Source organism: Ochotona princeps, chromosome 19 (assembly GCF_030435755.1).
Source record: "Ochotona princeps isolate mOchPri1 chromosome 19, mOchPri1.hap1, whole genome shotgun sequence".
In the NCBI taxonomy this organism is placed as follows: domain Eukaryota; kingdom Metazoa; phylum Chordata; class Mammalia; order Lagomorpha; family Ochotonidae; genus Ochotona; species Ochotona princeps.
This window is the reverse complement of record NC_080850.1, coordinates 27,817,378-27,841,125: the sequence shown is the minus strand read 5'-3', so window position 1 is coordinate 27,841,125 and position 23,748 is coordinate 27,817,378.

Genomic DNA, 23,748 nt, shown 5'->3' with positions numbered 1-23,748 from the left:
TCATCTGTTACCTTCAGAGGGAGGGATTCCCCAGGATCCTGGTTAGTTCACATGTGGTTTGGTGCATATCAAATGCATTTTTTCCTCAAGATATTCTAACTTCTCCAGCAAGCAAACAATTGTAATGAGGAAGTATATTCAGCATCCACTTCACAACCATCACCCCCCTAGAACTGTCTTTGTGTGTGGTAATTTTGCTTTCTTTTAACCATTCACATGACCAGGTAATTTGTCCCACACTTACACTTCCATAGAACCCTATACTACTTTTCCATGATCTTTTCTACATTTTAACTGCTAGGTTACAATTCCCCACTGAACTCTACATCCTAAGAGGCTAAGGAACAGCATATTTGTTTTTCATTATTCATGGTGAAGACAATCAAATGAATACATATTTTTGAATAAATAAACACACAAGTGAATTTCAAGTTCTCTTAGGGAAAAAAGAATGCGAGGTAGCATGGGATTTCCTAGTGGCAAAGGACAGTTGTAATGGTCCACCTAGTGGGATGTGTGGCTTTCCTCAGAAAAAGTAGTAATGGTCAAAAGTGCCTCTCAAGAAAGGGCAGAAATCCAAGATGCTCCCATATTTTCTCTAAGAATTTCCCCCTCATTTCCCTGCTTTTCACTTGTGGCCAGAATGGGGAAGATACTTCAGAGCATGACTTGTTTTTCCACAAATGCTCATAAATGCAGTTGATCCTGACATTAACAATTCAAGAAATAAAATGAGGGTGGAGGATTCCTGAATCAAAAGCAATGATTTCATTACCTGGTGTAGGAAAATTATTGAATTGTACCATCTATTTAGTAGTATATCCTTTTTTCCTCACTATGATCAATGTCATGTGTTCCACATTATCCAGTGATAATGGTATCCTTGCCTTCAAGAAAAAATAGTATGTTTGTATATGTATACATTATTCACATAAGAAATAGTCATGGCAAAAACCCAAAAATTGTTACATTTTAAAATGTAGTTTTAAAAATGTCACTCTAATTTATGATCGAGTCTAAATAAATAATGCCCATAGCCCCAGTTGGTAGGATACATTCTGCTTTTGCTAAAATAGGAGTTAAATACTTCACTTTTCAGATGATTCAGTGATGCTATTGTTCTCTCCACCACACCAAGTGGATATGGAATGCCAATAGAAAACGTGAATTTACTGACACTAACAGCCAACTAAGAACTGAACATTTTTATCAGCCTTGATTAATTGACGCTAAAAAGTCAGAACATCATCACTAAGATTTTCAGTGATCAATAATAACACAAAGTCCTCACTATATTATAGGCAATGAACTAGACATTTGTAGATTTGGGTTCACTTATTGTCATAATTATAAGAGGTGAAGAACATTCTCCCCACACTGCAGACAAAGAAGGCCTAGCAATGTTAGGGTTCATTTTCCTGAGGTGACAGAGAGGCTGCAGATCATCTTTGTTCAAAGGCAGAGGTAATGACTCAACCAATCTAAGTTTTCTGAATGATTTGCAATCAGGCTGCATGACTGTGCCAAAATTGCAATAGCCACAACCAGCACATTATCTGCTAATTGGCCAATTTGCTGACTTTAAAGGATTATATTACTGCTCATTCATATTCTTCTCATGGTTAGCTCCACAGTTAGCACAAAAAGATGGAGAAGGGAACACAAAGGATTTTACCACGCAATGGTTTTCCAACAACGGTGTTTGTTACTGACACAGAGGGGGAAAGAAGGAGACAGAGAGAGATCACCTGCTGAGGTCTTGAAGGTCTCTACTCTTGTCCCACGTAAGGAGTTATGAAACCAAACACCTTTTTAGAGGGCAACTGTAACTTGGACTTTGTCATCTCATAAATGGAGCAGCACATTCATAAAGGCTTTATGTAAGCCAGGCGCTTCACAGTCACTGGATGAATTTTCCAGTTGCTCTGTGATAATAGGTTGACCTTGCATCATAAATGTTCTGCCCAGCAAACCACCTTTTCCTCTGGGCATCTCCTAGGTGTGTCCTTTCCTTTTAAGGTCATCAGCCACGCCTGCATTTAGAAACAACCATGAAAATGAGCTCTGTTCAACAAATGTCAACAGAGGTGAACCATGCTGCTTCAAGAACAATGTTTCCTACGGCAGCAACATACCTGAATTTTGAAATTATTGTTTCCCAACTGGTAGATTAATGTTATATCATGTTGTACATGAAGATGAAGTTAAATTATGTGTTCAAATTCACGTGGCTAATCAGTTACAGATCTGGAACTCAAGCGCAAGCCTGTCTGACTCAAAGGTTTACTTTCCTACTTTTAAACCACCATGGTTTGTTGCCTGAGAAAAAAGAACCCCTGCCTCCACCACCCCAGCACTAAAGCCCCCCTACTGCATGCAGACAATAGAAAAGATTCCCTCTCTTACACACACAGAACTTTTTCTTTATCTAAAAGAGCATTTCAGTCTGTTCCAACATTCATGGTGAATTAAGCTATTAGACTAAGTTAGACTGGAACCTAAGTTAATTCCAAATACTGTAAGAGAATGATTTTTCCATATAAAAAAGGATTTGGGGATTTAAAAAAAATAAAAAATTGTATGTGCTGTCATAAAATGCAGCTGCAGTTTATTTGCATAATATTGTATTTCCCAAAGTTCAGTATAATAATTCGATACTGCTGTCATGATCAGAGTCTGGAATTCTGCCAGGTATGTCTCAGATTTTACCCTCTCTTATGGAAGCTCCACATGTTTTCCTTTGGTGCCAGTGTAAAGCTCCTATGGAAAAATGTAATCATCACCCAGACTCAGAGGACAGAGATCTGCATTCAGATATGGGAAGCCAATACAGTGATTCCAGCTGTAGGGAAGAGTTGAGAGGATGTTTGTCTACAAGAGATATGGTTGATGCCTTCTTTATCATTTCTCCCCATCTTCGGATGCTATACTTCAATATTATAAGTCCCATTTCTCCCCTCCTGTCGCCAGCAATTTATTTTGTGAAATTTCAGTCACATTTTTCAGGGATGACCCTTTAAATCAAAGGTCAGAAAACTTTCATTGTAAATGGATAGATAGTATATATTTTTTGGCTCAGCACAGCACAAATCTGTATTGCAATGCTTTGCTGTTTTAGCATAAAAACCACAATAGTAATTCATAAATGAGTGTGCATGGCTGTGTTCCAATAAAATTTTATTTTTAACATAAGTGAAGGACTGGATTTGGCACATAGACCTAATTTCTGATCCCCGCTGTAAATCATCATCTTATTCATAAATAAGGACATCATTGACTCATTACATTATTTTATTTGTTCAGTCAGGCAAGGAATATTTATCAAGTGTTACTTTGTCGAGCACTGGTCAATACAATGGACACAGAGCAGTAAACTAAGAAAGGACCTCATAGGGTCCTAGTGTCTGCAACTTACTTTCTTGGTAAAACAACAAGCGATACACAAATATCTGAATTATTATAATAGGTATTTTGTGTATGTTTGGCTGAATGAAGGAAGGAGAATGTCTGGGATCTACAACAAAATGTGGGTGGTATTTAGGATTTGCACCAAGCAGGTGACTTGGCACAGAGGCTATGCATCTGGGTACTCAGTGTCTTGCATCATAATATCCTCAACTTTCATTTTAACTCTGCAAGGTGTGTTACTGTACCTTTTACTATATAAGAGAAAGTTGAAACTCAGCAAATGAAATATAGAAGCATAACTTCCCTTCAGTTCACAGCAACTAATGACAGAACTGAGTCAAACCTACGCATCTTCCTCAGCCTAATATTTTCTGTTTCTCTCAAAAGCTATAGTATTGGGAGTCCCGTTTCATGCTCCTTCTAGCTGTCAATGGTCTGCAGGACGCCAGAACTGGAAAGAAGCTGAGAAGCAGCTTCATTCATTTGCCTTTGCATTCAAGCATCAGTGATTCCCCTTAGAAAAGTGTTTTCTGAGTAAATGCTGTTACCAGGAACCACTGAGAGTGAACTGATGAGAGAGATAAGAAAGTTTCATGACCAGTGACATGCGACTAAATGTTGAAAACTGGCTCTGTATGGGTGGAGGTGGAGGGAACTCTATCATTCGCCAATATGCATGGTGTAAATATTTCCACCCTGATAGATTTCATGTCACTAGTTTTTTGTGAGCTGGATTGCAACATTCTGGAAAATCTAATACATTCTTGTAAACAATCATAACCTATCTCCAGCATTCCCTTGTGCCACTGACTCCCAGCGCTTCCAATTTGGTGCTAAAGACAAACACATTTATTTACTCTAGGATGAAAAGCATCTTATAGAGAATGGAAGTAGGATATTCAGGTGCTAGAAAGAATGGACCTTAGACATGAAACAGAAAGAAATAAAGAAAAGCAACGGCTGTGGTATACATACAAACTTGAAACCAAAGATAACGATACTTGGAGACATTTGTCATCCTGTTGATAAAAATCCAAATGGCCCCTGGCCAAAATTATTTATATTGTAGCTTTAACTTTTTCAATAAAGGTTTGGAGTCCACATTTAATCTTTGCTGTTAATTTTTTCTGCAGCCATGAGCAAGTGACTCAGTACTGTGTGTATTAGTGTCACAAGGACATAAGGAATTACAAGTGTCAGCACATTCCTACTGCATTAATTTGAAGACGTGTTTGTGTGTGTGTCCCATTCAGTGATCACTCTCAGAAAACAGGCACAAAGGAAGGAAGAGATCAAATTCTGATCTGGCTGTGCTATGTTATTCCCATTTGCAAACTCTAGAACCCTTCAGGGAAAACCCACTTTACGATTAAAATGTAGCAGACCCAGGTAAGTAAAAAAATTCTCAGCATTTTGAAGTCAAGATGGAACAGGAATACCAATGCCACATGAATAAACTTTTAAGAATGTCATTGGCTTTATAATATATCGCAGACTAGGGCAAATTCTGGGACTTAAGAAGATTTCCAGTCACATCTGCAGGCATATGCTCATTTCTTTTTTTTTTTTTTTAAAGATTTTTATTATTATTGGAAAGCCAGATATACAGAGAGGAGAGACAGAGACGAAGATCTTCCATCCGATGATTCACTCCCCAAGCGAGCTGCAACGGCTGGTGCTGCGCCGATCCGATGCTGGGAACCAGGAACCTCTTCCGGGTCTCCCACACGGGTGCAGGGTCCCAAAGCTTTGGGCCGTCCTCGACTGCTTTCCCAGGCCACAAGCAGGGAGCTGGATGGGGAAGTGGAGCTGCCGGGATTAGAACCAGCGCCCATATGGGATCCGGGGGCATTCAAGGCGAGGACGTTAGCCGCTATGCCACGCCGCTGGGCCCATATGCTCATTTCTAACAGCCTCCCTCTTGGTAAGTGACAGAGTGATTGGGACCTGTTGACACATCAGTTACGAACATCTTTTGGGAAACAACTGTTGCCAGAACATTGATGACCAACACACGTGTTGTCATACTCACACACTACCAGAGCTGTAATTGTCTTTCTGGTACTGCCAATAACTAGGACCTGTAAGCATTTATGGGTGTGTCTCTGGCTCATTTGATTCTGATCGTGGGATCTACAGCTGATTCCTCTGAGAGACTCTCTAAACAGTAATCCCACTTTTTTCATAAGTGAGGCTTATTTCCCAGGTCTTGAGCTGTGATCAATAAAAAGACTACAGCTGCAGCTTCAAAATGTATATTTCATATTTTCACAGTTGTTCCAAACATTTATTTTGAGCTCATTTGTAATTTATTCCTCTAATTTTATCTCAAAACCAGCACCTAGTGGCCGTCAGATGGTGAATTGTGCACCTTGTGTATCTACACAAAGTGCAAACCCAACAGCTATTGATGCTCAGATTCTGCACTCATGCTGTGGTTAACCAGATAAAGATCAAACCCATATTTCATTGTGTTCTTTGTAAGTCATAAATTCACTGTAAACCTACAAAGCCACCCAGCGTGCAAGTCTAGAGGACTCACTGTAATTTTCTGATTGAATATCATCAGCGGTTTTGAGCACTAGAACTCACAATATTTTGAGTTTCAGAGATGTTAGTTTTTGGATTTTCAGATTAGACACGCTCGGTTGGCAAAATGCATAAAAATATTCCAAAACCTAAAGCCCTTTGAGATCTGAAACATCATCTCAAACGTTTTAGATAAGGCGTATCCAAGCTGCAACTGAACACTCAACTATACTGAATGGAAATCACAAGCTTTGTTAGAGACAGGAGAGGGAATGTTGTGGCCAAGCAGAAAAGCTGTATTTGGTCTAAAAGCTGTATTTGTATTCAGCATTTCAAAAGAAGTACACATTACAGATTTTCATATAAATTCTCCAGTTTTAAAGATCAAAAGCTAATATAACTTTTGTTTAATCCTGCAGGTCAACAATATCTGTATCTGAACCTGGGATGTCTATTGTCCATGGTTTTGTAACCTCTGGTATTAATAACTTACGACACTGTGCTTCCTTGGGCCACCAGTGATTATTTCTCTGTATCTGTTCTGCAATTCGCAGCCTCCACTACATATCACCCAATCCTGAACTTCAAATCTCCAAACTGAAGAAACAAGAGTTATATATGATGAAGCTTCCTGATGCAACTCAGAAGAAGTGTCTCATGACAACAGAAATTCGGTAACCATTCCGGACTCTTAATGTGGAGATATTAGGAGAAAAGATTTTACATATCTCCAGAAAACAGAAAAATTACAGATGCCATTTTCAGGACAGATTTGCCTGTGTGGGATCATCCTCCCATCACTGACCAGGTCAACAGATTTGGACAAAATTAAGACCACCCCACAATTGAAAGAGGCTTATGTAAAAATTGGACAAAGCCCTCTCTCAATAGATGTGTATGAATCCACATCTGGAGAAAAGCAACTCATTCCATTCATCATTTTTCTGGTTAATTTTGTTTAGCCTCCTTGTTTAAGAGTATGATGGAAAGACAGTAAGCATGAGCACACTGCATTTTGATTTAAAAAAAGCATGAAATCCTCAAATTTCCATGACTTTGGAGCACCTTAAATATATTCTAAAATTCAACACCCTACCGCTACCATGCATTCTTGATTTTATTTTGTAAAATTACACTACGTATTCCGCAAGGTACATATGTTATACATATACAGTTTCAACAACTGAATGTGTATGTATAACTAGCACTGTGTCCTAGAAACAGAACATTGTTCTAGAAACCTCCCCAGTGGTCCCCTTTCCAGGCATCACCTGATCCCTTAAAATTAATGCTTTTCTACTGACTTTTCTTATCTCTTCTCTAAGAAAAGTAAAAATTAATGAATCCATTGAATATTATCCAAGCATGAATTAGTTGTAACAATACATACTATGGGGCTGCTAAAACAATAATGTATGCAAAGAGAATTTACATGCTAGGCACCTTACTCTGACATTTCAGATAATTTATCATTTCAGACAACAACCTTAGCCAAATTTTCCACTCACTTTATCCAAACAAGCGAAGGAAAGAAAAGTCTTTGAATTCACAACCTTTATGCTACCTAATCCAAGTTTTTGGAGCCAAATGCTTCTCTAACTATGTGTGTAGAGGAAATCTGGTTTTCTGCTCTCTCTGAACTGATACCATTACTATTTTTTTCAAGAACTTTAAGCATAAAACATGGGTCTTGCTCTGATTATATATTTACTTTAACAGGTTACTGACAGTCCATCAGCAAGCCCGGGTATACTTTGTCTTCTCAGTTTCTTTCCTTCAGCCATCATCCTACAGTTTAAATTTTTTTGGTTCTCACATCATTTGTCATGAAAGCAACCTGAAGCTGGTATCATTATTTGTTTTTTTAGTGAGCAGTCATGTACAAAGTACATTTTGATGTGTTTGGCATATGTTGTCAAATTGTGGGATTTGTGCCCAAATGCATGTCAGCATATTGGTGACAACAGTCCTGGTGGCCTCCTTCACAGTGTCGAAGGCAGTCACTTCCTAACTGATTCAGCTGACGAACCTGTGCTTTGGCTGTCCCCAACAGTTCAGGGATGCTCCTTCTCTATGCCAATCTAATTAACAGAGCAACAGCCACTTTGACTGCCAATCACACTGCACACAGTCTGCAGTAGTTTCTGCTTTAACTGCCTTGACTGACTCTTTTATAAGTATCCTCTAATATCCCCCCTTGATTAACAGCCTGAGGAATATCAGATAAACACTACTGAGATGTCCTTTCAGCTCTCCAAGGAGAAGTTTGTTACTGTGCTTTTCATAGCTAGAGGACAGTATCAACAGATGGAATTTTTCATATAATGCTGGAGGTAGTGTAAATGGATACAGGGCGTTCTGGAAGGGAATACATATTCTGTGGTAGGCAGGAGGACAACCATGGCTTTCAATCCTTACAGAACAAAAGAGGTTTTGTAGAAAGAACTGATGCTGCTAATCAGCTGGCCTTACCCTCAGGGATGATTCAGTTACTAGACAGTTCCCCCTCAACATATAAAGCCTTAGGAAAAGAAGAGGAAGGCAGACAGCTGCTTTAGTGTAAAGACTTAGTCCCACTGTTGCAGAATCAGAATGAGCTCCAAATCTTTAGAGTCAAGAGAGGCCCCACGTGATAGCCAGGAAGGAAATGGAACTTGGTCCTGCAGCTGCACCGACCTGGATTGTATCAACCACACTTTGGAACCTGGAAACAAACTCTCCCTAGAGTCTCCAGAAGTCCTGCCCACACCTTGACTTTTGTCTTGGGAGACTTGATGCAGAGAAAGCAGCCAAGCATATTGAACTTGTAACCTACAGAACTGCAAAAGAATAAATGGGTGTTGTTTTAAGCCACTAAATCTGCTGTAATCTTTTATGGCAGCAATAGAAAACTAACATGAGGTCCCTCAAAAAACCTTTAGATTCTTCGATACAAAAATTTCTGTTCTGGGACTTTATAAATCAACCAAAGATTGCATGGAAAATGTCTATCCAGTAACTAGATACCAAAAAAAACTTAATTGCCAAGTATTAGGAATAAATCACAATGGAACCATATGATGAAATACTATGTCATTGCCATAATTCGTTTTTGCATTAATATTCAATATCCTGAAAATACTTACAATGTTGTGTGAAAATATGGAAAACCAAGCCATTTTTGAAGCTTGAACTTGTCTCATACATGTGCTTTTCCATCTATGTGTGTGTATATGTGTGTGTGTTTGCAGGTATCTAAGCGTATGGAAAGCAGGATGCTAATCTTGTTCTGGCTGAGACCTCAGAGGCCAAGATTAAAATTCCAAATATCAGGTGCTTCACATTCTAAGATCTGGTGCTACTAAATTGATAAAGGAGGTCACTGAAAATCAGGCCATTACCCCTTTCAGAATATAAGACAAGTGAATTTAGAATAATGCAGGAAGTGGAGGCTCTGGCTTCTTCTGTTGCTCATTTGCACAAGGGGAAGGGAAACACTTGACACTAATTTGTGAGAAAGGAAAGAAGGGTTTTTGAGGAAACCATTCAGGTAATTTACTAATTTCCCCTTGGGATTTGGGGGATGCATAGTTTGGGTCATGATACATCTTTAATAACTCTTTTATTCATTCAATACATACTGATCCAAATCACATCTACTAGGTATCGTGCAGGGTCTCAAATTCTAGGCTGGAAATTCACTGTTATCCTTCCCCAAGTCTATTCCTGAAAATTCTGGGTGAAACTCTCAGGTCAAGTTGGGGGATGCACCTTTCTCTTATGTCAGGACATATACTTCACTACTCTTTCAACTCAGGTATGGAATAAAGGGATTCAGGCAATCAGTGGCTCTTACTCCCAAGATAAGAAGTACCATCAGAACCTGAGCAATGAGAGCAAAGGCATTTTAATTGAGAATCCTTAAGTGGAAGCTGGAGCAGTTAAAATCGCTTTGCTCCTATGGGTAAATCAGTAATGGAATCATCATGGTAATAAGATATTGCATCACATACATCAGTGAGTTCTTTTGGGTTAAGTTAGTTTGAACTGGGCTATAACTTGCAAGAAAATGCTGACCTTCTGATAGCATCCTTTGCTATTTCTTGGTTTCAATTCTAAAATGCTGTTAAGAGCTTGAATTCAGCATCTCAAAACAGAATTTGAAATCAAAGAGGAAAAATTATAAATCTAATAAATGATACATCTAATAAATTTAAAGCTATACATACTTTCATGGTAGGAAAATATGAGCTTATCTGTTGAAATATGCCCAAATTAAATTTTAAATTAAAACACCCTTGGGACAGGGAAAGTGTCACGGGCTAATTAAGAGTGACGAGAATACTCTTTAGTATGTTTTAGATTTCTGTGATTAATTTTTGTAGTTTTTAAGTTATGGGCCCAATCTGAGACGGGGATATAGAGAGGAAGTGTTTGAAAGGTAATATAAGAGAAAAATGTCAGTAATTATTCTGACACTTAAACATCTGTGAGATGCTTTTGATCCCACAAAGTAACTTTGATCTTAGTTACCAATTTCCTAAAAAAATTCTCTTCAGAGTCCCTGCCTTCAACAACACACTAGCTATATCTTGTCATATCCTTAACATCTGGAATGAAGGAAGACTTCTCAAAGGAATCTTGGCTGTTCTGTGCTTGCCCGGAGGAAATTCCCCAGGAATTAGTATGACAGTGTTAAACAGTCATCACTCATCTGTGCGACAGTGCAGCTTCTTAACACATCTGAGAATCAAAGAATGAGAATCCCTAGTTTCTGTAGGCTAACCTTGAGGTTGTATTACTTGATGCCATAATATTCAGATTAAAACAGAAAAACATTCCATCATCCAACCAAATATTCTAAAGCATCCAGATGTCTGACATCTCGTAAACAGAGCATGGGGTGGCACAAACTAGATAATGCAGGAATGGTCCTTGGTCATGGTCATTAAGCATGTATTATCATCTACGTGCCTGCCTTACAGGATGAATTAAATTATGTCATTGTTCCTGTTCTTGTTGGAATTCACTACCAAATTTCCCCTTGCGATTTGGAGAACATATGGTCTGGGTCACATCATGTGACAATTACACATAAGGTACACTGAAAACTTTGAGAAAATGTGATGAGTGCCATGCCAAATTAGTACGCCATCATGGCAATGAAGAGAGCATTCAACTAAAATCAGAGCTTCCAATAACTAATTCTATATTCTTGTGCAAATTAGAAATGATGCTTCATTCCCAGGAAAATACAGTCTTACATTAGAACATTTAGTACAGAGAGCACAGAGTAGCAGAATTCACTCCACAGGAGGAAATCTACATAACTGCACAAAATTATATGGCATATATTAATACTTTATAGAATGAGAAGCTTGGGGGTAGGCAGCACCACTAGCATTTATTACTTTTGTGTTATGAGAGTTTTATCAAGGATTGGATGATTTCTTCTTCTGCTTTGGCCTTACTAGCATGTTGGCTCTTTGGATGTGATTATCCTCCCAGGTTATGAAAGAACTTCTGTAGCTCTAGGCATCACTTATCCACAGACCAAACACAGAAGAGCAGCCATGTCAATCAGTGTGAAAATGCACTGCAAAAGGAACCTCCAGGGACCTTTTGTTATTAGTCAATGGTTGTAACTGGGCCACTAGTGTATTTCTAAGACAGACTTTGAATGAATTATCAAGTTGACATGATAACAGTCAAGATTCCTCCCCTGGGTGGACAGAGGTTATTAAACTACCCTTAATGATAGAGTTTAACAAAAATGTTTTTTAGTTAAGGGTAAGGAGGATAGAAAGCCTTATAAGTAAACTAGGAAGAATAGCTACTAAAAAATCCATCAGGGCCTGATGAAATAGCCTAGTGGCTAAATTCCTCATCTTACATGGGTCAAAATCCCATATGGGCACCAGTTCGTATTCCAGTAGCCCCACTTCCCATCCAGAACCCTGCTTGTAGCCTGGGAAAGCAGTGGATGACAGCCCAAGGCCTTGGGACCTTGCATGGAAGATCCAGAAGAGGCTCCAGGCTTCAGGCTCCAGGCTTCAGGCTCCTGGCTTCAGATCAGCTCAGCTCTGGCCATTGCTGCCATTTGGGGAGTGAGTCAATGGACAGAAGATCTTCCTCTCTGTCTCTACTCCTCTCTGTATATATGACTTTCCAATAAAATGAATAAATCTTTAAAAAAAATCCATCAGAGATTTAATCAAGGTGCTACACAGTAGAAAAGAAAAAGGTAGTTGATTCTTTTAAATTCATGGTAGCCATGGCTTTTAAAGTGGCACTTAATACACAAGAAATGTTTCTCAGGTGACAAGATGATGGGAAAATATTCCAAAATAAGAAATACAAAAACTACTAATTTGAAGGGTTTGATCTTTTCTTCTATTATTGAGACAAATATTCAATATGCTTAAATGAACTAAAAAAGGACAGTATAGGAAAAAGCTGAAAGAGAATTTCCTTCTTAATATTTTTTAAATAAGTATATATATTTTTGTTGAAATACACCCATAAACATGATTTTTAAAATACAAAACAATTAGTACTAGCTAAGGTAAAAGGAGGAATAAGGGTTACTATCCTGGGAAGTTGAAACCCAGGACTTAAACAATGCTGTGTTCCATTGATGATAGTGTTCTCTCTTCAGACTTCCTCAACATAACAAGCAGAGTAGATTGTAATAAATCTCCCAGGCTTCCCAATCCCAAGGGAAAGTGAAAGCTGCTCTCTCTTTATGTGTGGAAAAACACCAAAGAAGGACTACTGGATCTGTTGCCCACTCCATAATAAAGGGGATGCTACATGGTAGAAGGTGAAACTTGGTATAAAACCGTAACCCTCAAGTTATGTTCCTCTGCAGTTTCCAAGAATAAGAATTTTCATGACCTTTCTTGTTTCTGCATGAGAGCATTTTGCAGTTGTGATGGGTGAAATGGGAATGTGGAATGATAGGGCTATTAATCACTAACCTACAGAACTAAAATTTACTCACTTACTTAGAAATACTCATGAATGAATGAGCATTTTCCTTCATGAGTTTCTAAGAGTAGACACAGTATTGTGTCAAAGCCTGCCAGATGGGTTGAGAACTGTCACTAACACAGATACCTACAGAATTAGAAGTATGCGCTAGCAGGAAGACTGGTGTTCCAAGTGATACCTATAGATGTAGGGGTGGACACCTGGACCAAAAAGACCTTTCTGGACTTTTCTATCTGCAGTAGACCTCTTTCGCTGTATGCAGCAGAAACTAGGTCTCTCTTTTTTGTAAGATAGCATTTTAATTTTCCTTTTAGAGCATGTTCCCAACTTTCTGTCTGATTGCATATAATCCTTAGGACCAGTGGGCCCTGGGGAGGTCAATCAATAATCTCGCTGTGGATAAACAACTTGGTGTCTTGGACACAGTGGTTGTTCAGGGACAGACACATAATGCAAGACAGGAAATTATGCCACTATTTGAATAAATAAAAATAAAATAAATAAATAAAATTGTGTGTATAAGTGTGCCACTCATAGCAGCACCATCTGAAGAAAATCATAATATTTTTGTGTGCCACCATACACACTTTTCTCTAGGCATTTATTCATACAGCACATGTTCTAAACCCTAAACATAATCAATTAGATAAATAGAAAATATAATTCATTTAACTCGTTTTCTTTTGAAGGGGAAACTTCTTAAGTGTTTTCACTTTGCCTCTGCTTATTTACAAGTTAGCATGAAAGTCTGACTCATATTTAAGATTTTATTAAACTCATTATAAGAAAAAAAGAAAACACAAGAATCAATCCAGTTAATTTTAAAACTACCGTTGTCACAACAATTTCATTTTGCCTTGTAAGTGGTACTTTTTTCTTCGTTCTATATTTAGAGCATTAGTTACCGTAGCGACAAAATGTAATTCATCATATAGAAACCCAACCTGAGAGGCATTCTCTAGCAAGACCCTTTACATTCTGTTAAAAACATACAGATGAAAGTTAGTTCCACAGATCATTAGGTGTTGTCTTCTGCCTCAAGGGTAGATTGCCACAGAACTTCAAAGAATGGGATATAAGCTCAGTTCTTAGGAAAAAAATAACAAGCTTTGAGGAATCAGAAATTCTACTATTTCATTTCAAAATTTGGTTTAAAATTCAAATTCAAGGCAGAAATGGCCAAATTTGGGGTCCAAAGCGGTAGCCTAGCAGCTCAAGTCCTCACCTTGAACACACTGGAATCCCGGTGGTCCTGCTTCCCATCCAGCTCCCTGCTTGTGACCTGGGAAAGCCATCGAGGATGGCCCAAAGCCTTGGGACCTTGCACCCGTGTGGGAGACCTGGAAGAGGATCCTGACTTCAGACTAGCTCAGCTCCAGCCATTGTGGCCGCTTGGGGAATGAATCAACGGAATGAAGATTTTCCTCTCTGCCTCTCCTCATTTCTGTATATCTGACTTTGCAATAAAAATACCATAAATCTTAAAAAAAAATGGCCAAACTTATAGGCATTTTTAATCCAAAAAAAAAATCCTAAATGGGCGTGCTCTTGATTTCCCCTTAAAAAGATCAAATCCATTTTCTTATACACAACTGAGTCTGATTCCACTCTTACTCCACTTGCAGCTGCTATAAAAGATCCCACAGACTGTTTACTTGATTCACAGTTTTGAAGGCTGGGACACTCAGTATCAAGGTACTAGCATTGAGAAAGGATCTCCTTTCTGCCTAGTCTGGCCTCAGAAGATGTCACATGGTGAATGAACCTAGGAAAGAGAGAGATAAAGGGAGGGAGACTTGGAGAAGAAGGCTAAATTCCTTCCCTGAGATCACTTATCCACTCCTGAAATAATGGCTTTAATTACACTCATGAGGGCAGCTCTTAGAGTCAACACCCAATGTTATTACAGAATTCTGTATGTGCATGAATCTTAGAGGAAACCTTCAAACCACAGCAATTCTTCATCCCCAAGGCATGTACAATGTACCTCTTTGGTCTCACAGAGAGAGAAACAGCTTTTCCATCTACTACGTTTGCTTGCCTTCTATTTTTAATGTCAATAATATTTAACCTTTTGGTTCGATCATCTCTTTAGGACACTGAAAAATGAGGACCCATTTTATACCAGAAAAAAATGCACACATTACATGAAAATCTGTTCAAGTATTAAAGGTTTCAGAGGTCTCCTAAAGCTAACCCATGTCTTTTTAAGGTTAATACTCATGTGTTACAATCTAACAGACATTTTGCTTCAATTTTACTTAGTCACTTAGTCGCTGATTGCTTCAGTTAAACTTTGATGAAAACCCAGGATATACCAAGCACTGACTTATGTACTTTGTAGCCAAATAAATTTCTGCAGCTCTTAAGAGACTTGGTAGGGACTAACAGACTCGGGAAAGACAAGTGTTTTTTCTGTGCTCTTAAATAGAGAAGTTTTATGCCCTGCAGAGTCCTTCTGTCCTACAAAAAGGGGAAGTTATCTGTTTATTATACTTCCAAAACATCATTTTCTTCTAGATATACAATCCTGCTTATCTGTGAAATCCTTTTTCTCTATTAGCACAGGGCTTTGGGGAAAAAGCAGATACCAGATCAGAAGCTTTGAGTTCAGCATTCTTAATACCACTTCTAAGTCACAAGGACCTGGACAAATCGGTTAACCTCTCTAACTCTTAAACCCTTCCTCTGTAAAATGGGGCTAATAATTGTCATGAGTACCTAATTGATGGCTCTTTGGGAATGTATGCAAAATCATTAAAAACAGTAATGTAAATTTGAAAGCATTTTACAATCCATCAAGCAAACATTTGATGTTAAGCCATTATTCTTTTTGAAGACCAGCTCTAAATCTTTGCTGGGCACTCTGTAGGGTAACAGAAATAGAGCCCACTTCCAATCTGAGTTCCAGTTTTCTTGTCCATTTTGCATCCAACTAAAAATGGTTGGAACAAACAGGTAGCATTGTTCCAAAAGAGAGACTTCTCATGAGGCAATTCCCAGATTTTCATTTGCAGCTATTGTGCACCAAATCATAATGAATTATAGGCATACATATTCACTTCCCAAAAATGTCAATAACTTCTAAGTATGCTAAAAAATGAAAGTACATTTCAATTATTCTTCTTGGGAATATTCTGAACTTCACCAAACAGTATAAAGATGCTTTTGGTGGAAAGACACAGAAACCAACACTCTACTTGCAATTCATTTTCCTGAGACAGCAGAGTCTTTTGGATCCACCAGAGTAGACTGGATTACCTAGCCACCAGGAAGGTGTGGTTCCAGGAGGCAGGCCTTTCCAACACCTTCTCCACCTCTGCTCTTTGTGGCATGCTCATGTGCCTCTTGGCACCTTCTGAAATCATCTTCCTGTGACCCTGATGCCCACATTCTCTGCTGAGTACATCTGTACACAGTTCCTGATCTCATGTTTTTGAACTTGATATCCTAGGTGTGCTAATCCAGCTCTCCTTCCCAACTTTCCATGCCAAAGATGGGACTGTGATTGGCCTGCATTGTATCAAAGCTGTTTGGATTCAAGATGGCCCAAAAACCCTCCAAACATTTTTTCCACTCTGAATGTTCTAATTGAGAAAACAAACTGAAGTTGGAGGAGCAACTGGTCAAGTGTGTTATCAATAACTGTGACTTAATTGTACTAATAGAGTAGACTTCTACAGGAAGATGAGAACCTTTATCTAAGTGCAAGCATAGCACACAAAATTCTCCATTGACAGAAAGTATTCAGAAGAAGTTGGGGTGAGAAGCCTGAGTTATCATCAAAAATTCATCAATCAAGTGACTTGCTTCCCCTACACAGAAGGAAGGAATGAATGAGGAAGGGAGTATTACAGACACAGAGCAAACAGGCCTTTCTTTCCATCCTTGAAAATACTGTGGGATAGAAAATGAGAACAAAATTGGAGACTTGTATCCTTTATATTAGTTCCCTCTGTGGATATATATTCTCATCTCTTAACTTCATCAGGTTCACCCAATGCCATTATTTACAGCACTTTCGTTAAGTTATTATGCAGAGCAGATAGCAAAGCCTATCTTTTGGTATCTGATGTCATTCCTCAGACCTGGGTAAACTCTGCAGACACAGATTCTGTGGACTGTAGACTTGCTAACCTTCTGTCATAAGCTCTTCTTGCTCCTATCAAACCAGCCTGCTCTCTTTCCTTGAGCAGCTCTACATGGACACATACATGGACAAAACCATTAATCCTTTTCTTCCCTTCAGTAAGAGTGTTACTTCATTAGGAAGACTTCTGATCTTCAAGCGACGCCAAGCTTGTGTGAACACAGCTCTCACTGCCTCAACCAGCTTCTGATTATATGGATCTGTGGTTGGTTAGTACACGTCTCTCTACTCCCTAGAAAAAGCTCCATGAAATCAGGCTCTGTGCATTTCTACTTGCCACACTATCCTCAATGTCAGAAACACCAGAGATTATCAATTAACATGAACAAAGAAGTGGAAATGTCTGGCTTTGGACTGGCTCCAATCAACTTCAAATCCTATCTCTACAACTTCATAGACAAGGTCTAGTATCCTTATCTGTACAATGAATATAACAAAATTCTTTACCTCATAGGTTACAGTGAGAAATAAGCTGGCTGACATATACAAATTGCTTGGAATGGTACCTGGAAAATGATATGCACTCAACAAATAGTAACAATAAATAAAGAATGGAAATTCCCACAGGGAGGAAAGACAATGCCTTCTTTTGAACGCGGAAACAGGAGAGTCCATTTATTTCCCCCCCAACATGCTTCTGGATTATTTACTTAAATTTGAATTAATCAAATTCCAAATGTTAAGATAAGCCCTTAGTCTCCTAGCAAAGCCCCCACAAAGTACACAAACAGCACAATTACCCAAAAATTGTAGCAAAGGGAGAAATAAATGCATCCATATGTATGCAGATGATAAATTCTGGAGTTAGATCATAATAAAGAGTTTTGTGAGAGGCATCTACGGCTGAGGTGCTTTAAACATCTAGAAACTGGATAAAGGTGAGCTGGCAAACTTGTAGTCATGTTTTCACAATTGTAGAATAATACTTAAATAATCCTTCACCCAATGTTCATTTTCTTCCCATACATATTGTTCCAATTTGCTTCTTCAGGCAGTAAGGTTGATTCACGGAGAAATGTCCCCAGTATATTAAGAACCCAGGCTCTAATTCATTAAGTTGATTTGTTTACTTCTTTTTGCTTCCTTCTGGGTCAGAGAGGGAACTAGACATCTTGTTGCTACTGGTCAAAATATTCACATCAGTATACTCTATTATTGAGTAACATGCATGTGACTAACCTGACATGCTTTCCTGTGCTAACAGAATTTATCATTGATTTTACTTTGGGCTGTAACAAAGCATTTCTCTGGGAACTTTGGCTTTGAGTTTATAGCACTTCTATGTCACTCCAGAATCTAAGGACACAATCTCAGCAAGCAATCTATCTTCAGGAGAAAATGTCTTCAAAGATTGGTACTGTATTGCTTGGGCAATGTCACCACTCAGATTTGTATTTTGTGGGAAACTCCTTTAGGTAGTGAGAAAGGTAAGAATAGAAAGAAAAAGGAGATACAGATATTAAAGAGAAAGTCCTGAGCAATTACATGATCCAATGCAGGTTAAGACTCAGACCTATGCAGACCATGGGTTCTGGAATGGCCAAGTCAGTCACACAAGTGCTATAGAATCAAAGCCAAAATTCTCAGAAACAAGATCTGATTGGCTGACTTATATAAGGTGTCTCTGCTGGCCCAATCAACTGTGGCAGGGAGCAAGAAAATGACTAATATAGAGGAATGTGTTGTGGAAACGATGTACAAGGCAGTATTTTCAACCAGCGCATGCTCACACAGATGACCCCACATGGTTCTGTCATAGCCTCTATCTTCCACTCCCTTCACACACCTGAGATAAAACATAGAGTAAGTGAATCCAGAAAAACCCAACTGGGTACCTTTGCTTTAATGTAAATTCAAGGGATTATACAAAATACCCAAAATGTCTAAAGGTTAAAACGAGTTCATAGTGTTAGGCTAAAGTTAGTTATAGAGATCCAGAGGATTTTTTTCTCTACTCTCCCTTCTCCAAACCTCAGAAGCAAAAAGATATTCCTAACTATAAGGAAATGAAGAGAAAGTCCCCTTCAGGGAATTATTGAATTTGTTTCAGAGGACTCTTAGAGAAGAGGTAACTTGGAACGTATTGTCTGTAATTCTAATACATTACTAAGTTTGATTCACTGCGCTAATTAATACTCATGGTCACATTATTACTAACAAATATTTAATTTATTATTATTGAATCATAAGAACCAGTATCAATCACTTAATTACTATGTACTACGCATTTGGCTTCCCCTGTGCCATTTATTCCTGTCTAATAAATATCCAAATCCTAAAGATAAAAAAGAGAAAGAACAACAACGATAAAAATCCATGTAGGGTAGAAACAAAAGAGTAACTAAAATACTAATATCAATCAAACTCTTTCTCTTTGCTAACTCATTGCTAAGGAATTCACACTTGGGTGTCCCTCCCTTTGTCTCCTACCAACCTCACTATTTTGGCATGATGGAACAATTTCATGCTTCATTCAGTGTTTGTCAGCTTCCTATCATCTTTTAACTACTTCCCAAGGACACCAAAGAGCATATTACTTTATCTTTAGGAATCATATCCAGCATAAAATACAAAGCTGGTAGTGACTTTTTTTGTTGTTTTTTTTTTGAGAAAATCAGGCTCTGGCCACCTTGTTTTTTTGATTTTGGTTGTTTGTTTTGTTTTTTTGTTTTGGTCTACACTCCAAAATCAGCCTGTGCATTGCAGAGAGTTTTGTCCAGATCTAACTGCTCCTAGATCTCATGAAAAGAAATCAGGAAATTATTTATTGACTTCTCATATCCTCAACCTCAAAACTTCTGTGTTTTTTCCTCATGTAGGTTTTGTATTGTTTTGGGAACGTTTAGACTAAATCTTTGTAGTAATCAATAAGTAGTTCTGTGATCCTGAATCCAAGGATCCAAAAGCCAAGACTTTTTTTCAGTTTATGTAGGAAAAATAATCTCTTATGCATGAAGATACTAAACCCTGATAGTATTCATAGAATCTGTGACTTACTTTGTCATGAGTAGAAACCACAGGTATTTTCATACTGTATTGCAAATAGGACTATCTGTAATTATCATTTATACTCATTACCATTCAATGCATGAATACAAAATATATTTGTTTCTTAACAAATCCATTTAACATAAGTTAATAAGCCTATTTTTCTATAATTCATTTGTAATTTTATAATTTTAATGTATTTAAAAACATTATCCTAAAAAGAGAACCCACAGGCTCTACCACATATACATAAACCTCAGATGCTTGGCTCAGCAGTTAAGATGTCCTGGAGATAGCCACATTTCATATTGGAAAGCTTGGGTTTGAGTTCCCACTCTGCTTCCAATTCCAACTTCCTGCTTATACACCTCAGAGGCAGCAAGTAATGGCTCAAGTACTGGAACATTTTGCTCCTCTCAAAACATGAGAAGGCCTCTGTTCTCTGCCCTGTACCCATAATCCTACAAGTATCATGTGGTTTTTTTCTGCACTGCACCCCACATTTCTCTGGGCTTGACTGGAAGATGGACATAACCCCTCTTTTCTCTCAAATCCCTAAATCCACCTGGACTTCCATCATACCACATTCCTAATGGGGTAGGCATTGTCAAGCAAGAGAGAGGTCCAACAGCCAGTTTCTCAAGTACCAGCATATCCTTATGTTTCTATTTCCTTACTTCTCTATTTCTCATCTGAATTAAAGCAAACTTTTTTGTTAAGGAGGCTCCTTATTAAGCCCTTTGAGTTAAAAAAGCAAAAACAATAGTTTTTAAAATTCAGCAGTCTTTGCAGTTTTTCTCCTAGAAGCAATCAATCTGCCTCAAATTGAATAGGCAAATATAGGAAAGGGATAAGGATTAAAAGGAAATTTCAACCACAAACACATAAATTTACATATCAAGTAACCGATCCCATTTTCAATGAAAATTCCGGAAGTGAACACTGACAAAGGCATGATGAGTTGTGTGGTTGCTGGAAGAGGCTTACTCGTTAGCTACATGAAACCTGTGTGTCATGCTCTCATGTTGCAGAAGCTAACATCATAAAGTCTGCAGAAAATAGAAGTTTCTCTCTGTTAGTTTTGCAATAGAGTTTCTAGAAGTCCCCCCAGGTTATTCGAAAATTTCTTTCCCATGCTTCTCTAACACATTGCGTAAGCATCCATCTTAACTCAGAGAAAGCAGTGCAAAGTGGCAAGCCAAAAATTGAGAAATTAATGGAGACTTCACTGCCAAGCAGGATCTTGGTATATTGTACATATTTAAATTTTTCTGCATATTATGATGTCCTGATATAAAAAAAAAAAGTCCTTCTGGCTGTAGAGAGACAATATGTATCTGACATGTCAGATACTGATCATTCAGAACCATACCCCTTTGTCTGGCCTGCACACCTCTGGAATAGATATTCTTCAACCTGATCAACCCAGGAATGGGAATTATGGCTTCCAGTTGGGTATACAATATGTATGAGCTGGGCAGCCAGGCTAAGAGATGCCACAACATTCCACATTATTATCTGCTGATCTTTCAGCCTCACATGACCCTGACTGAACTCAGAGAGGGCCAGACCCATGCTTTGTCTCACTCCTTACCTACCCCTCTGCACATGGATCAGTACAAATGAGATGTTTGGGAGGCTGCAGTCTCCAATATTTCCTGAGCATGTATTTTGGACCAGGTTTGGATTCAACACTGGGAATACACTATCCTGTCTCCCCCTCACGCAGAGCCCCTGAGGGATACCACGAACCACAAAGAAAAAATTGCACTGCTCAGGGTCGCACATCTGGAAAGTCATGAAGCCAAGGGGGGGATCAGGAATGGCTGACTCTTGAGACACAGATTTGAGACACCTGCACTGCTGATAGGCAAGTGTAAAAGCACTTTCCCAAGCATAAAGAGACTGCTCTCTAGATGGTCAGGGTGTTGCAGCTGCGTTGCTGTGCATTGTAGGATGTGTGTTTCCATGGTTGCAAGCCTGCCAGGATTTCCGGGAAGGATAGAGAATTGAGATGAGAGGCTGAGCTATTTTGTTAAATGATATATTCGGAGACGGTTATATTTGTATTCACTGGCCTCTTTTCCAAAGGTCCAAAGAGAGTTTCACGTCTAGCAGTCAGAAAACACATGGGCACAAACACAGCAACACAGCTGAGCAGAACAGGTGCCCCCAGCCCACTTTGTTTTCTTAGAGACTGTCCCTTGGGCTCAAGTTTGCTCACCCGTGAAATGAGGGATTGTGATTCTCACTGTGGACCAGCAGCCAATGAGACTTAGAAATAAAATTTCCTAGTTTCTGCTCTGCAAAGTTTTTATTCATCATGTTCATAAGAAACCCTGGTTTGTTCACATTCTTTAAAACTTGCTTAGTGATTCTTAATACTCAGCTTGGTGTGGGAACCACTAGTCAGTAATCTCCTTGATCCTTTTCTGAGCAGATTGCCCATCTGAGATAATTAGTAAATTTTTTTTAAGATTTATTTATTTATTGGAAAGTCAGATACACAGAGAGGAGGAGAGAAAGAGAGGAAGATCCTCCATCTGATGATTCACTCCCCAAGTGGCCGCAACAGCCGGTGCTGCGCCGATCTGAAGCCAGGAGCCAGGAGCTCTTCCGGTCTCCTGCATGGGTGCAGGATCCCAAGGCTTTGGGCCGTCCTCGGCTGCTTTCCCAGGCCACAAGCAGGGAGTTGGATGGGGAAGTGGAGCTGCCGGGATTAGAACCGGCACCCATATGGGATCCCAGCGTGTTCAAGGTGAGGTCTTTAACCATTACGCTACCACGCCAGGCCCCCATCTGGGATATTGAATCCATGACTAACTCATTAGGTGGGCACAAGGTGCAATGGAATGTTTAAGAAATATCTGGGGTGGGCATTTGAACCAATGGTAAAGTCACCACTGGTTGGGCCACTGACAATCCATACAGTGTGCCCGGTTTAAATAATAGTTGTTCCTTTTTTTGATACAGTTTCCTGCTAATGTGCACAATGGAAGACTACACATGATGGTTTAACTACTTGGGTCCCTGCCACTGATGTGGAGACCCAGACTAAGTTCTAACGTCCTGGCTTTGGCCTGGCTCAGCCTTGGAAGTCACACATATTTGAGAAGTGAACCCGTAGAATCCTTTCCTCTCTCTCTTTTTCTCCCCTATCCATTTTTTCAAACAAAGAAATACTTTTAAAATAATATGTGTAACACATTAAAAATAATATTTATCCTAGGATGAAAACCAGGAAACGTAACTGGAGAATGTGACACTATTAGTTTATCTGAAAATATGTAAAAAAAAAAAAGCAGATTTTATAGTTATTGTCTATTGCTTTAGTTCAGAATTCATTGCCATAGTTTTGGAAAAGAAACCATGGCATTTTTTTTAGAAACCACTCTGTTTAACTCTTCATCCATAGGAGTAAGCGGAGTTCTACCTGTTTGACTGTCCGATGCAGGCATAAGATTAATCCTAGGGCTTTTTATAGGTTGACTGCAAAGCTGAGATGTTGAAAACTTGGAGTGGAGGTGATGGTAGATCTTCTCCATGGTAGGGAAGAATAATATGTCCAATACAGGAAAATGAGGCCAACATATAGAAAACAGACATCATAAACCTCTGAAAGCAAAACATATAAGGGTTTAAACAACAGCGAGTTTAAGACTAAATTCTAACACCATGGATACAATTGATAGAAGGCATGC